The following is a 12,591-nucleotide window of genomic DNA, read 5'->3' as shown; positions in this document are numbered from 1 at the left end:
CATGACCTTTTTAAGGTTCATCACTGTTGTAATACGCATCAGTAATCCAGTTCAGTTTCTGGCCAAGCTAATATTTAGTTGTATGGATATATCACATTTTGTTTATCAGTTTATCAGTTGATAGACATTTGTTGTTTCTGTTTTGACTGTTATGACTGTTTTGACTGTTATGAGCAGTTGTGTAAACATTTTTGTGTGTACCCAGTTTTCCAATCTACTTTGTATATACTTAGAATGGAATTACTGGGCGATAAGGTAACTGTTCAACAAATTTAGAAACTGCCAGAACAATTTTCCAAGGCAGTGGAACTATTTTACCACCCCATCAGCAATGAATGAGGGTTACAGTTTTCCCACAACTACCATTAGTCATTGTTATTGTCTGTCTTTTTTTTAAAAGCCCTCCTGGTGAATGTGAAGTGGGATTTTATTATGGTCATGATTTGCATCTCCCTAATGTTGAGCATCTTTTCGTGTTCTAATTTTTTATTGGCTGTTTGTATATATTCCTTGGAGAAATGTCTGTTCACATTCATTCTCCGTTAATAAATTGGGTTATTTGTCATTTCGTTGTTGACTTGTAAGATTTCTTATATGATTTGGGTACAAGCCTCTTTATCAGTTAAATTTTTGTAAATATTTTCTCCCATTTTGTGGGTTGCTTTCACTTTCTTCATGGAGTTCTTTGAAGCACAGAAATTTTTTATTTTGATAATATCCAGTTGGTCTATTTTTCTTTTGTTTGTTTTTGTCAAATCTAAGAAAACTTTGCCTAACCAGAAATCAAAAATATTTATTCCTCTTTTTTCCCTACATTTTTTACAATTTTAGTCTTTCCATTTAGGTCTGTTACTCATTTTGAGTTAATTTTTATAGATGGTGTGAGACAGAGGTACAACTTCATTCTTTTGCATGTGAATATTCAGGTGTTCCAAAACCATTTATTGAAAAGAGTATTATTTTTCTGATTGAATTGTGGCACCCTTGTTGAAATTCAATTGTCCATAAATGTAAGGGTTTATTTCTGGCCTCTCAATTGTATTCCATTGTACTTTTAAGGTTTTTTTATTCTTATGATGTCTGTTCTTATACCTTAGTAGCATAGTATGATATTGTGATTTATAAGAAAGACATATTTGGTCTTCATCCCTGTTCCTGGCACAGAGTTCCTAAAACCCTTGCAAATTCCTAAGTAATAAGAGAGATTAAGTTGTCTTTTGTTATTCATAACAAGCCACTTCAACCATGCTTGAATTCATGTTAATGAGGAGACCTTTGGAACCCCCCCTGAGGATGTAGGCTTGTTGCCAGGGATACCAATTAAGTCATTAGAGGGTTGTGACTTGAAGGCACACCCCTTGACCTCTAGGGAGGTGGGGGGGAGCTGGAGGTTCACTTAATCACTAATAGCAATTATTCCTACATAATGAAGCCTCCATAAAAATCTCTGAACTATGGAGAGCTTTGGACAGATTTGATGTTGGTGAACACGTGGAGGTGCTGGGAGGGTTATGCTCCTGGAGAGGGCATAGAAGACTGCTCTTTGCAGCTTTTTCCTCTGGCTATTTCTGAGTTGTATACTTTGTAATAAACCTGGCAATCTAGTAAGTAAACTATTTTCCTGAGTTCTGTGAGCCATTCTAGCAAATTAACTGAACCTGAGGATGAGGCTGTCCCATTTATAGCAAGTTGGTCACAAGCACAGGTGGCAATCTGGACCTGTAATTGGCATCTGAAGTGTAAGGAGGGGCAGTCCTGTTGAGCTGAACTTCTAACTGGTAAGATCTGTTGCGGAGTCCAGGTAGGTAGAGTCAGGCCTGAATTGAATTGTAGGACACCCTGCTGGTGTTGCAGAATTGTTTGGTAATGTGAAAAACCTCTACACATTCAGTGACCAGCAGTGAAGTAGTATTGAGATACAGAAGTATTCTGTGACTAGAGTGTTACAGTAATACAGGGGAAAAACAGGAGTGTTTTCTGTAAACATAGAGTAATCGAAATTGAAAGGTGAGAGCCCTCTAACTTTTCTTTATCAAGATTATTTTAGCTATCCTGGGTAACTCACATTTCCATATGAATTTTAAGATTAGTTTGTCAATTTCTGTAAAAGAATAGAGCCGTGATTTTGATAGGGGTTGGGTTGAATCTGTAGCTCGATTTCTGGAGTATTGCCATCTTGACAATACTAACTTTTCTGATCCTTGAATATGAGGTATGTGTCTTTCCATTTATTTAGGTCTTTTATTTTAAATTTTTTTATGTTTTACTATCATAACTGCCACTTTATTGTTGTGTATTTCTATAAACATATGAAAATGTGAACTTTATATTTGTTTTTATTTGAACTTTTTATTTTATACTGGAGTACAGTTGATTAACAGTGTTGTGTTAGTGTCAGGTGTACAGCAAAGTGATTCAGTTATACTTATACATGTATCTATTCTTTTTCAAAATCTTTTCCCATTTAGGTTGTTACATAATATTGAGCAGAGTTCTGTGCTGTAGAATAGGTCCTTGTTGGTTATCCATTTTTAATATAGCAGTGTGTATAGGGAGTTTGGGACTGACATATTTAGGTCTTTGAAAATTTACTTCAATGACACTTTGTTGCTTTAAGTGGGTAAGTTTTATACTTTTGTTGGATTGATTCTAAGTATTTTATTCTGTTTGATGCTATTGTAAGTGGAATTGTTTTCTTTATTTCATTTTCGGCTTGTTCATTGCTAGTGTATAGAAATACGACTGATTTTTACATATTTATCTTGTATTCTGCAACCTTGGTTAACATGGTTATTAGCTTTATTTATTTAGTTTTTGGATTCCTTAGGATTTTCTGTACTCTGGTTTAACTTGCCCTTCCTTTTCTTGCTTTTTTATGATAAAATTTAAGCTCATGAATTGAGGCTTTGTTTTTCTTTTTCAATGTAGGCATAAGGCTCTGTATTTTCCTTTGAAAACTGCTTTAGCTGCATCACACAATTTTTTTTTTTTTTTTTGGCCGTACCATGCAGCATGTGGGATCTTACTTTCCTGACCAGGGATTGAACCTGCACCCCCTGCAGTGGAAGCTCGGAGTCTTAATCACTGGACAGCCAGGGATGTCCCTGCACACACAGATTTTGATGTTGTGTTTCTATTTTCATTTAGTCCAAGATACTTTTTTAAGTGTCCTGTGACTTTTTTTTTTTTAATATTTATTTATTTATTATTTTTGGCTGCCTCAGGTCTTAGTTGCGGCATGCAGAATCTTTCGTGTGGTGTGTGGGCTTCTCTCTAGTTGTGGTGCGTGGGCTCAGTAGTTGAGGTGTGTGGGCATAGTTGTCCCATGGCATGTGGTATCTTAGTTCCCCGACCAGGGATCAAACTCGCATCCCCTGCATTGTAAGGCGGGTTCTTAACCACTGGACTGCCAAGGAACTCCCATCCTGTGACTTCCTTTGGTGTGTGTGTGTGTGTCATTTTTAAGAAAAATTTTATTTTATGTATTTTTTCATACAGCAGATTCTTAATAGTCATCAATTTTATACACATCAGTGTATACATGTCAATCCCAATCACCCAATTCATCACACCACTGCCCCAACACCCCCGCTGCTTTCCCCCCTTGGTGTCCATACGTTTGTTCTCTACATCTGTGTCTCAATTTCTGCCCTGCAAACCAGTTCATCTGTAGCACTTTTCTAGGTTCCACATATATGCATTAATATACGTTATTTGTTTTTCTCTTTCTGACTTACTTCACTCTGTATGACAGTCTCTAGATCCATACACGTCTCAACAAATGACCCAATTTCGTTCCTTTTTCTGGCTGAGTAATATTCCATTGTATATATGTACCATATCTTCTTTATGCATTTGTCTGTCGATGGACATTTAGGTTGCTTCCATGACCTGGCTATTGTAAATAGTGCTGCAATGAACATTCGGGTGCATGTGTCTTTTTGGATTATGGTTTTCTCTGGGTATATGCCCAGGAGTGGGGTTGCTGGATCATATGGTAATTCTATTTTTAGTTTTTAAGGAACCTCCATACTGTTCTCCATAGTGGCTGTATCAATTTACATTCCCACCAACAGTGCAAGAGGGTTCCCTTTTCTCCACACCCTCTCCAGCATTTGTTGTTTGTAGATTTTCTGATGATGCCCATTCCAGCTGGTGTGAGGTGATACCTCATTGTAGTTTTGATTTGCATTTCTCTAATAATGAATGATGTTGAGCAGCTTTTCATGTGCTTATTGGCCATCTGTATGTCTTCTTTGGAGAAATGTCTAATTAGGTCTTCTGCCTATTTTTGGATTGGGTTGTTTGTTTTCTTAATATTGAGCTGCATGAGCTGTTTATATATTTTGGAGATTAATCCTTTGTCTGTTGATTCCTTTGCAAATATTTTCTCCCATTCTGAGGGTTGTCTTTTCATCTTGTTTATGGTTTCCTTTGCTGTGCAAAAGCTTTGAAGTTTCATTAGGTCCCATTTGTTTAATTTTGTTTTTATTTCCATTACTCTAGGAGATGGATCAAAAAAGATCTTGCTGTGATTTATGTCAAAGAGTGTTCTTCCTGTGTTTTTCTCTAAGAGTTTTATAGTGTCCGGTTTTACATATAGGTCTCTAATCCATTTTGAGTTTCTTTTTGTGTATGGTGTTAGGGAGTGTTCTAATTTCATTCTTTTACATGTAGCTGTCCAGTCTTCCCAGCACCACTTATTGAAGAGATTGTCTTTGCTCCATTGTATATCCTTGCCTCCTTTGTCATAGATTAGTTGACCATAGGTGTGTGGGTTTATCTCTGGGCTTTCTATCTTGTTCCATTGATCTGCGTTTCTTTTTTTATGCCAGTACCATATTGTCTTGATTACTGTAGCTTTGTAGTATAGTCTGATGTCAGGGAGTCTGATTCCTCCAGCTCCATTTCTTTCCTTCAAGACTGCTTTGGCTATTCAGGGTCTTTTGTGTCTCCATACAAATTTTAAGATTTTTTGTTCTAGTTCTGTAAAAAATGCCATTGGTAATTTGATAGGGATTGCACTGTATCTGTAGATTGCTTTGGGTAGTATAGTCATTTTCACAATATTGCTTCTTCCAATCCAAGAACATGGTATATCTCTCCATCTGTTGGTATCATCTTTAATTTGTTTCATCCGTGTCTTACAGTTTTCTGCATACAGGTCTTTTGTCTCCCTCGGTAGTTTTATACCTAGGTATTTTATTCTTTTTGTTGCAGTGGTAAATGGGAGTGTTTCCTTAATTTCTCTTTTAGATTTTTCATCATTAGTGTATAGGAATGCTAGAGGTTTCTGTGCATTAATTTTGTATCCTGCAACCTTATCAAATTCATTGATTACCTCTAGGAGTTTTCTGGTGGCATCTTTAGGTTTCTCTATGTATAGTATCATGTCATCTGCAAACAGTGACAGTTTTACTTCTTCTTTTCAAATTTGGATTCTTTTATTTCTTTTTCTTCTCTGATTGCCATGGCTAGGACTTCCAAAACTATGTTGAATAATAGTGGTGAGAGTGGACATCCTTGTCTCGTTCCTGATCTTAAAGGAAATGCTTTCAGTTTTTTACCACTGAGAATGATGTTTGCTGTGGGTTTGTCATATATGGCCTTTATTATGTTGAGGTAGGTTCCCTCTATGCCCACTTGCTGGAGAGTTTTTATCATAAATGGGTGTTGACTTTTGTCAAAAGCTTTTTCTGCATCTATTGAGATGATCATATGGTTTTTATTCTTCAATTTGTCAATATGGTGTATCACATTGATTGTTTTGCGTATATTGAAGAATTCTTGCATTCCTGGGATAAATCCCACTTGCTCACGGTGTATGATCCTTTTAATGTGTTGTTGGATTCTGTTTGCTAGTATTTTGTTGAGGATTTTTACATCTATATTTGTCAGTGTTATTGGTCTGTAATTTTCTTTTTTTGCAGTATCTTTGTCTGGTTTTGGTATCAGGGTGATAGTGGCCTCATAGAATGAGCTCGGGAGTGTTCCTTCCTTGCACTTTTTTGGAAGAGTTTGAGAAGGATAGGTGTTAGCTCTTCTCTAAATATTTGATAGAATTCACCTGTGAAGCCACCTGGTCCTGGACTTTTGTTTGTTGTAAGATTTTTAATCACAGTTCCAATTTTGTTACTTTTGATTGGTCTGTTCATATTTTCTGTTTCTTCCTGGTTCAGTCTTGGAAGGTTATACCTTTCTAAGAATTTGTCCATTTCTTCCAGGTTGTCCATTTTATTGGTATAGAGTTGCTTGTAGTAGTCTCTCAGGATGCTTTGTATTTCTGCAGTGTCTGTTGTAACTTCTCCTTTTTCATTTCTAATTTTATTGATTTGTGTCCTCTCCCTCTTTTTCTTGGTGAATCTGGCTAATGGTTTATCAATTTTGTTTATCTTCTCAAAGAACCAGCTTTTAGTTTTATTGATCTTTGCTATTGTTTTCTTTGTTTCTATTTCATTTATTTCTGCTCTGATCTTTATGATTTCTTTCCTTCTGCTAACTTTGGGTTTTGTTTGTTCTTCTTTATCTAGTTCCTTTAGGTGTAAGGTTTGTTTTTTTATTTGAGATTTTTCTTGTTTCTTGAGGTAGGCTTGTATAGCTATAAACTTCCCTCTTAGAACTGCTTTTGCTTCATCCCATAGGCTTTGGATCGTCATGTTTTCATTGTCATTTGTCTCTTGGTATTTTTTAATTTCCTCTTTGATTTCTTCAGTAATCTCTTGGTTATTTAGTATCGTATTGTTTAGCCTCCATGCGTTTGTGTTGTTTACATGTTTTCCCTGTAATTCATTTCTAATTTCATAGTGTTGTGGTCAGAAAAGATGCTTGATATGATTTCAATTTTCTTAAATTCACTGAGGCTTGATTTGTGACCCAAGATGTGATCTATCCTGGAGAATGTTCTGTGCACACTTGAGAAGAAAGTGTAATCTGCTGTTTTGGGATGGAATGTCCTATAAATATCAATTAAATCTGTCTGGTCTATTGTGTCATTTAGAACTTCTGTTTCCTTATTTTTTTTTCACTTTGGATCATCTGTCCATTGGTGTAAGTGAGCTGTTAAAGTCCCCCACTGTTATTGTGTTACTGGTGATTTCCCCTTTTATAGCTGTTAGCAGTTGCCTTATGTATTGAGGTGCTCCTATCTTGGGTGCATATATATTTATAATTGTTATATCTTCTTCTTGGATTGATCCCTTGATCATTATGCAGTGTCCTTCCTTGTCTCTTGTAACATTCTTTAAAGTCTATTTTATGTTATATGAGTATTGCTACTCCAGCTTTCTTTTGATTTCCATTTGCATGGAATATCTTTTTCCATCCCCTCACTTTCAGTCTGTATGTGTCCCTAGGTCTGAAGTGGGTCTCTTGTAGACAGCATATATATAGGTCTTGTTTTTGTATCCATTCAGCAAGCCTGTATCTTTTGGTTGGAGCATTTAACCGATTCACGTTTAAGGTAATTATCGATATGTATGTTCCTATGACCATTTTCCTAATTGTTTTGAGTTTGGTTTTGTAGGTCCTTTTCTTCTCTTGTGTTTCCCACTTGCAGAAGTTCCTTTAGCATTTATTGTAGAGCTGGTTTGGTAGTACTGAATTCTCTTAGCTTTTGCTTGTTTGTAAAGCTTTTGATTTCTCCATTGAATCTGAATGAGATCCTTGCTGGGTAGAGTAATCTTGGTTGTAGGTTCTTCCCTTTCATCACTTTAAGTATATCATGCCACTCCCTTCTGGCTTGTAGAGTTTCTGCTGAGAAATCAGCTGTTCACCTTATGCGAGTTCCCTTGTATGTTATTTGTCGTTTTTCCCTTGCTTCTTTCAATAATTTTTCTTTGTCTTTAATTTTTGCCACTTTGCTTACTATGTGTCTCGGCGTTTTCTCCTTAAGTTTATTTTGTATGGGACTCTGCGCTTCCTGGACTTGGATGGCTAGTTCCTTTCCCACGTTAGGGAAGTTTTCGACTATAATCTCTTCAAATATTTTTCTCTGGTCCTTTCTCTCTCTCTTCTCCTTCTGGGACCCCTATAATGCGAATGTTGTTGCGTTTAACCTTGTCCCAGAGGTCTCTTCGGCTGTCTTCATTTCTTTTCTTTCTTTCTTCTTTATTCTGTGCCGCAGCAGTGAATTCCACCATTCTGTCTTCCAGGTCACTTATCCGTTCTTCAGCCTCACTTATTCTGCTACTGATTCCTTCTAGTGCAGTTTTCATTTCAGTTATTGCATTGTTCATGTCTGTTTGTTTGTTTATTTCTTCTAGGTCTTTGTTAAACATTTCTTGCATCTTCTCTATCTTTGCTGCCATTGTTTTTCCGAGGTCCTGGATCATCTTCACTATCATTGTTCTGAATTCTCTTTCTGGAAGGTTGCCTATCTCCACTTCATTTAGTTGTTTTTCTGGGGTTTTATCTTGTTCCTTCATCTAATATATAGCCCTCTGTCTTTTCATCTTGTCTGTCTTTCTATGATTGTGGTTTTTGTTCCACAGGCTGCAGGATTGTAGTTCTTCTTGCTTCTCCTGTGTGTCCTCTGGTGGATGAGGCTATCTAAGAGGCTTGTGCAAGTTTCCTGATGGGAGGGACTGGTGGTGGGTAGAGCTGACTCTTGCTCTGGTGGGCAGAGCTCAGTAAAACTTTAATCCGCTTGAGTGCTGATGAGTGGGGCTGGGTTCCCTCCCTGTTGGTTGTTTGGCCTGAGGCAACCCAACACTGGAGCCTACCTGGGCTCTTTGGTGGGGCTAATGACAGACTCTGGGAGGGCTCACGCCAAGGAGTACTTCCCAGAACTTCTGCTGCCAGTGCCCTTGTCCCCACGGTGAGCCACAGCCACCCCCTGCCTCTGCAGGACACCCTCCAACACTAGCAGGTAGGTCTGGTTCAGTCTCCCCTGGGGTTACTGCTCGTTCCCCTGGGTCCTGATGAGCACACTGCTTTGTGTGTGCCCTCCAAGAGTGGAGTCTCTGTTTCTCGCAGTCCTGTCGAAGTCCTGCAATCAAATCTCACTAGCCTTCAAAGTCTGATTCTCTAGGAATTCCTCCTCCCATTGCCGGACTCCCAGGTTGCAAAGCCTGACTTGGAGCTCAGAACCTTCACTCCAGTGGGTGGACTTTTTGGTATAAGCGTTCTCCAGTCTGTGAATCACCCACCCACCAGTTATGGGATTTGATTTTACTGTGATTGCGCCCCTCCTACCACCTCATTGTGGCCTCTCCTTTGTCTTTGGATGTGGGGTATCTTTTTTGGTGAATTCCAGTGTCTTCCTGTCGATGATTGTCCAGCAGCTAGGTGTGATTCTGGTGTTCTCACGAGAGAGTGAGAGCATGTCCTTCTACTCTGCCATCTTGGTTCAGGGCCTGTTTGTGTCTGTGACTTCTTGATTCATTGGTTTCGTAGAATTTGTTTACTTTCCAAATATTTGTGCATTTTATAATTTCTTACTCTTATAATTTTTTATTTACTTCTTTCTTTGTGTGTTACTTTGGACAAGATTTCATGCATGGTTCAGTCTTATGTATTGTAACTTGTGTTAGGGTCTCGCATATGATCCTGGGGAATGTTCCATATGTGACTGAAAAGAATACATTTTCTAGATCGGAATTAGTTCCAGTGGGCTGATCGTATTGTTCAAGGCTTCTGTATCTTTTTTTTTTTTAAAGATTTGTTTATTTATTTATTTACTTATTTGGCTGCATTGGGTCTTCTTTGCTGTGTGGGCTTTCTTTAGTTGTGGAGAGTGGGGGCTACTCTGTTGTGATGTGTGGGCTTCTCATCACAGTGGCTTCTCTTGCTGCAGAGCACGGGCTCTAAGCATGCCAGCTTCAGTAGTTGTGGCTCACTGGCTCTAGAGCACAGGCTTAGTAGTTGTGGCTCACGGGCTTCATTGCTCTGCAGCATGTGAGATCTTCCCAGACCAAGGATCAAACCCTTGTACCGTGCATTGGCAGGTGGATTCTTAACCACTGCACCAGGGAAGTCCCCTGTATCCTTTTAATATCTTATCTACTTGTTCTATTAAATATTGAGAAAGGAGTGTATCCAAGTATAATTCATTTGTCTGTTAACTTCTGTCCTTTTTAATAGAATTTGCTTTATGCATTTTGAAGCTCTGTTTTCAAGCGTTAAACCTTTTATGATTGTTACATCCTCTTAATGAATTGTCCCTTTTAGCATATTGCAGTGCTTATATGTGTTCCTAGTGAGATTTCTTTTTCTGAATTTTGTTTGGTACTGTATAGTCAGTCAGACTTTCATTTGCTGAGTGTGTGCTTAGTATGATAGATACTTTTTTCTATTCTTTCATTTGTAACTTATCTGTGTCTTTATAGTCACAGTCAGTTTCTATGAAACAACATGTTTACGTCTTGCTTTTTATTCACTGTGACAGTTTTTGTGTTTTAGTTGAAATGGTCATATCATTTATATTTAGGGTTATCTTTGTGGTTGAATTTGAAACCATCTTGCTATTTACCTTCTAATTTTTTCTATCTATATTTTTTTCCTTTACCCTGACTTCTCTGTGATTAACTGCTTATTTTTAATGACTCCATTTTAATCACTTTCGGCTTGTGTTACATATATCTGTTTTCATTTTCTAGTGGTTGCTACATACCTATGTGTAAACTGTCACAGTCTACCTTCAAATAATATCTTGTTACTTCAACTTTGTTGTAAGAATATTACAACAGAATATTTTCATTTTGTGTTTCATCCTTTGTGGTGTTGTCATTTACATATCTTGTGGTTACATAATACACTGTTACTATCTTTTTATAAAATGTCATTTACACTCTAATTGATTTTTTAAATGAGAACCTTGTGTTTTAATTACATGGTTTCTATTTTTAGTTCTCTTTATTTCTTTGTGTAGATTCAAATTTACACTTGATATCATTTTTTAAAATCTACATAACTTCTTTTAACTTTTCTTTAGATCAGGTCAGCTGGGAAGGGGTTTCATTTATTTATTTGTCTAAAAATGTTATTTTTTTCTGGATTATTACTAGCGCTCTGAGTTCTGTTTGAGTTTGCTCAGGATTCCAAATAACTGGTTTGGGGACAGAAGAGGAGCCTCACTTGATTTGGGGGCAGTTGAAACTTAATACTAATTTTGGGTCCTTTATCTAGCAGAGAAAGTTGGTAACGTGAATGGCATACTGATTTTATAAGATAAGCATAAACAGTTTGAAAATCCTGTGTTTGGGCACATTGACTCCTTTTTAAAAGCTGCTGTTTAGAATAAATCCAAGGGGAACAGAAATGTCTTATATTCCAGTATTAAAGAGTGTGAATCATCGTGGAATTGGTTAGACATGCAAATTCACGTGTCACCCCAGAAGCACACCTTAAGAACTAGTAGAGTAATAGAGTGCTCAGTTGGCCAGGTGCCTGTTGAAATTTATGAGGAATTCCTGGAGGCACTGAATATGGCAGGTGCATTAAGACCATATAGTCCTTTGACGTGGGAGGCCAGTGACCTTTTCAGAGTGACTTGGAGGTCAGCTTTTCACAAAGACACTAAGATATTACCCTTTTTCACCATTTATATGTAAACAATGAAATTTCCAAGTAAATACATGACTGGAAGATAACAATGGATAGAATGCAGAAGCACATGAGAACCTAGATGTCTTACTAAAGAGATCTATGTCTGTTTTAATTTCTAATGTAAATATTGTTAATCCATATCACAGAACGCTTTGGAGTCTTTTAGTGTTTTTTTCCTGGGTAGTATATTTTCCTGCCTTGACTTTGAAATTAGGACATTTCTTAATAACTTTGTTTTCTGACCATGTTCATGTTTTTCTCTATCTTCCTTAGCATATGGAGTGTATTATAGCAGTTCTAATATCCTTGGGGGCTAATTTTATCTCAGGTGATATTACTTGTTCTTTTCCATTTATTGACTTGTCTGCTGGTCATGAATCATATTTTCCTCCTTTCTATACTTGGTTATTTTTGATAGTCTGTTGAATATAGTGAATTTGACATTGTTGGTTGCTAGACTTTGTTATATTTGTTTAGATACTTTGGGGCATTTTTATGGAGTTCAGTAAATGACTTGGCTGTAATTTCAATCCATTCAGTGCTTGCTTGTAATTTAACTTAATTTGAGTAAATCAATTAATACTTCAGTGTTTACTTGTCATAATTTCAGGTCTAGAGCATTCTGTAGGGCTAATTTTGTCACACTAGTAGGACAATATACCTTTTTGGAAACAGAACGTCTAATAACTCATGCATTAGAAGATCTTTCCACTCTTTCTAAACTTCATGTCTCTGTGTATGCTTGGGTAATTTTCAACCTATTGCATTTGGGTTCTTTTTCCTCCATTGTTGGAATTTTTCCTTTGAATGTAAAATTTACTCAAGGTGGCCTTTCTGGGTTTCTCTCACTGTACCTTTTCCTCTGAAAATTTTTATGCCAGAAATTCTAATTGTTTTGGCTTTCCTGAATTCCCAACATTGCCTTCTGTAGTTACTGAGATCAGCAGGCTGTGATTGATGTCTTCCTTCTGTACCATAACCTAGAAATTCTATTTCTTTCCTTTCTCTCAGAGGTCCTTGTTTTCCAGTGCCATTGTCCAGTGTGTA

General features: G+C 37.1%; 1 protein-coding gene and 1 long non-coding RNA gene across 2 annotated transcripts in view; both read left to right on the top strand.

Moving 5' to 3' along the window:
- The window catches only part of LOC103014414 (serine/threonine-protein kinase MRCK alpha-like), a 217,196-nt gene that overhangs the window by 67,749 nt on the left and 136,856 nt on the right, over positions 1-12,591 (top strand). The window lies entirely within an intron of this gene.
- LOC130708347 (uncharacterized) overlaps positions 1-12,591 on the top strand; it is a 116,682-nt gene that overhangs the window by 2,373 nt on the left and 101,718 nt on the right. The window lies entirely within an intron of this gene.

The sequence above is a fragment of the Balaenoptera acutorostrata genome, chromosome 6, assembly GCF_949987535.1.
Source record: "Balaenoptera acutorostrata chromosome 6, mBalAcu1.1, whole genome shotgun sequence".
NCBI lineage: Eukaryota > Metazoa > Chordata > Mammalia > Artiodactyla > Balaenopteridae > Balaenoptera > Balaenoptera acutorostrata.
This window is presented reverse-complemented; position numbering and strand designations above follow the sequence as displayed.